Source organism: Polypterus senegalus, chromosome 10 (assembly GCF_016835505.1).
Source record: "Polypterus senegalus isolate Bchr_013 chromosome 10, ASM1683550v1, whole genome shotgun sequence".
Taxonomy (NCBI): domain Eukaryota; kingdom Metazoa; phylum Chordata; class Cladistia; order Polypteriformes; family Polypteridae; genus Polypterus; species Polypterus senegalus.
In genome coordinates, this window is record NC_053163.1 from 19099494 (window position 1) to 19103800 (window position 4307).

A 4307-nucleotide genomic window follows, 5' to 3' on the forward strand; every position below is an offset into this window, starting at 1 on the left:
CAGAAAAACCAAACAACCCTCACAGAGCGAAGCCTTTAGTATCGGATTATAAAAATGTCCGGCAAACATAATAGTTACCTGTTGTTATGTGATTGGGGAGCCACGGTGGCACAGTGGGTAGCGCCACTGCCTCGTAGTTAGGAGACCCGGGTTCGTGGGTTTCCTCCCACAGTCCAAAGACATGCAGGTTAGGCGCATTGGCGATTCTAAATTGTCCCTGCCTTGCGCCCTGTGCTGACTGGGATTGGCTCCAGCAGACCCCCGTGACTCTGTGTTAGGATATAGCTGGTTGGACACTGACTGACTTTCAAGTGTTTTCAAAGCAAGGCTGGTTATTATTATTCAACACAGTGGGACAACTTTGAACCTTCACATCAATGCCAATAATTCATATTTAAAGGAATATGCAACTCTAACCAAATATGACAAAACTCTCCATCTCATGTTTTCCTGGAAATTATATATCACAAAATCTCTGATATAATGAACTTCTGTGGAGACCAAGTTTGAAAAATACTAAACAATATCAAAAAGCCCATGGAAAAAACAAATTACTTGTACTGTATTGTATAATCCAAATGTTGGATATTCGGTCATATGCTCAAAGAGTCTCAAACATATTTTTTGTTGTTGTTGCTAAAATATTAACTTCCAGAAAATTCTGTCATGCATATATGCTGGGAGATAAGCATGTTGATGGGATTTAACTTTTGAACTGAAGCCCTTCCTTTCTCCCTTATAGTACAATACTAACAACAGAAATGTCATTTACTTGCAAACTGATTACTGCTTATATGAGTAGATATTAAGTATGGAGACACAGTAAAGCTACAGCTTCACAGATCAAATGTTCTTTATTTGAGTTGTTGTTTGAGAGTTGGAGGAACTGGCGATTATTAAGTTAATTGAAAATTCCAAATTCGTGAGAGTGGGAGTCTGAATGGGTCTGTGCGACGGGAAATGCAATGTCAACTTTGCTTAAATCATGAAGAGAATTAAACATGTGTAAAGTGCCCCCTATATGTGCATAGGGTACAGGAATACAGGAACACCAACACACATCACTAAAAATTGTGCAATGGAAGATAAAAACAGGCCTGCAAGTTCTAGAATGACCTGAAATAATAGGTTAGCGTACCCATGCATGTAGGTAACAAGTCTAACAAAATAACTCCATTGTTGCATTGTCGACTTAGAAATTCTTCTTCCACTAGGGATAAAAAAATAGTTAAAACTTGAATGTCTTTTAAAATAAAACACAAAACATACAAAAGAAAATGGGGACTGTGATTTTGTGTCAGTCATAAAGTTAATTTCTGTGTTTATGGACTTCTGTGTGAACTGTGTGTTTAACAAGTAAGTCTACCCCTTTAAGTACATCTGTGAGGAAGATGCAAACAGGAAGATTTCACAGAGAGAAGCCATGTCTTGTGCTGTGTTTGCTTGGCAGGTTGACATGAGTGAGCGAGAGGGAAAGGAACAAGGAAGGGAAATGCCTGTGACTTAATCTGTTTGAGCAGCAAATCTTTAACCAGCATTTTGATGGATAAGAAGCTTGGCTGTGTGCACAATTAATCAGTTATACATTTGTTGTATTTGTTTAAAAACTATGTTTCAATCTGATCAGAATATACAAAAGAATATAGCAGATAAGGATCATTTGCTCAACCACCCACTCCTATGTTAGCTATTGTATAGCTAGCAAAACACATCATTGTAGATAAAGCACAATGGCTGATGTGTAAAATCTCTTAGGGTAAACTAGTATTAATATGTACCAAGTCAAATGTAAAATAACTGAACTTATTTGTATAGAAGTTGAAGTTGGCGAGTCTGAAAAGTAAACTGCAGCAGAAGGGATCAAAATCACAGTCCTCTGCTGCTTACTAAAACACTCACATTTTACAATTTTTGCAGCAGGAAGTATTAGCTTCATGGATAAACCAGATTCAGGCCTGGGAATTGCACTGTGCACAAGTTTTGTCTTAAACTGGGAGTCAGAAAAGCACATAAGTCCCATAAATACTTCTAAAAGTTGCCCTCTAGAGGGGGGCTACTGTCAAAAACCCAACTAGAAACAAAACGGCCTTGAGGAATCTTTATAAAAGAAAAGATTTAGTTTTGAAAAAATACTCTGTAGCACCAGAAGCTCCTTAGAGTACAAAAGGAATCCACAGTAAACCCAGTCCCAATACAGAATTCCAAGGAAAAGTCAAAAACAGAGCACAGGTTCAACATTTCAAACACAAGTAAACTCTCCACTCCCTAGTGCATTTGAAATGAACTGGCAAGAACTGTGGAAGGCCCTCCAGTTTATAGAGTGAAGGGGAGTTGCAGGCAGTGATTGGCTGGTGGCCCTGCCTCTTAAGGAACAATCACTGAAAAAGAAATAGAAATACAGACAACACCAAAAATTAAGAGTGAACATTAAGTACATAAATTAAAAAATAAAAAATAAACAAAAGAGACATTAAACATGATCTTGAATCCCAACCAGAGGAGAATCCCTGGCTAAGATGACAGGTTTATTCTGTTTACAGTGATACATCAAAGCCACAGCTGTAACAAAATAACCACAACCACAACAAAAAACAGTCAAGATACAAATTATCCTTTTTTTTGTTAACTTATATTTGCTTTGCCAGGAGATCTCCATTTGAATGATGGTAGGGTGAATACTCACACAGTGGTCAGGGTGCTCTCTCTCTGTCTCTCATTCTGTTCTTGATGTACAGTTGGCTGTTTTGTTTGGGTGTGTTTAGGGTGTGGAGAAATGTCTGAAAGACAAACATCCATCCCAGGTGATCCAGTCTGTCCAGGGTCCAGCAGTTATGAGCCTTTCAAAATAGCATGGGGTAGTAACACTTTTTTGTAATTTTTAGACGATGACACTTAGTTGTAATAAATCAATCTGTGTCAAACTATGAAATGGAGTCAGCCGTCTCTGTTAAAGGGAAATCTCAGAGATTTGCAGGTGGATAAGCCTTTGGTATCCTGGATAATGGACTATCTGTTGGGCAGACCGCAGTTTTTGTGACTCGGACTATATTTGATATAGATGTGAGCAACACTGGAGCACTTCAAGGAACAATCCTTTCTATTTTTCTCTTCACTCTTTACATGTCAAACTATACATTTAACACCAGGTCATGTCACCTGAAGAAATTCTCAGATGATTCTGCACTTATGAGGTGTATTAATTAGGGGGACGAGACAGAGGAGAGGAGGCAAAAGGATATTTCTTGGTGCAAAGAGAACTGTCTGCATCTTAACAGAAACTGAGGAACTGATTATTGACTTTCACAACAGCAAAGAGCCTCTATGTCTGGTCACCATTCAACGAGTGAATGTATATGTGGTGCACTATTACAAGAACTTGTCAGTCCAAATTAATGACAGTATGGATTGGTCTCAAAACAGAGAGTAACTGTATAAGAAAGGGTAGAGTAGTCTCTTTTCCCATAGGAGACTGCATTCCATTAATGTGGGAAGTGACATAGTTCACACCTTGTGTAACTCTGTGATGGCCAGTGTGATTGTCTGTGCTGTGGTGTGCTGATCTAATAATATCACTTCAAGAGAGGCCCTCCAAATCAACAAGCTAATTAAAAGGGTAAGCTCAGTTATGGGCTATACACAGGACCCCCTGGAAGTTGTAGCAAAGGAGAGAATAAAAAAAAAAACAGATTGTCATTATGAACAATTCTGTGCATCCTCTCTCTGACACACCAACACTGAGGAGTTTCAGCCAACGAATTATTCAGTAAAAGTGTATCAAGAAACATGACAGGGTCTCCTTTACACCAACAGCAATGTGTTTGCATAATGCTTCACGGTTACTGGGACTGCTGAATCATGTGTTTTCTTTCTTTATAAATTTTCTTTCTTTTCAATCATTCTATTGTGTGCTCAGACCTCTGTATGTTTGAGTGTATATATATATGTCAGAAACTCGACACAGAGTCATAAAAGTATATGGGGCAGCCACCCATATAATTGTTTTCCTGGCTGCAAAGTCGTAAAAATAAGTACAGCACTGATGTGCACAAAACCGAGTCTAGAACAGAACTGAGGGAATAGAGAAAAGGTGCAGTCTTTTAAAGGGGAAGACAGGAACTGAGATCATAGGGGTCATGCTCCTGAAGTTCTTCAGCCATTGGTTTCGAGCCTGGACGTGACATCATAGGGACCGGAGCTGGCAAGGGCTCCTTCCATAGGCCTGGTCCCAGAAGTGATGTCAAGAGAACCAGGTGGAATCTCTCATGAATGGTCTACAGGAAAGGGAGAAAAAGAGTCAATGCACTCTG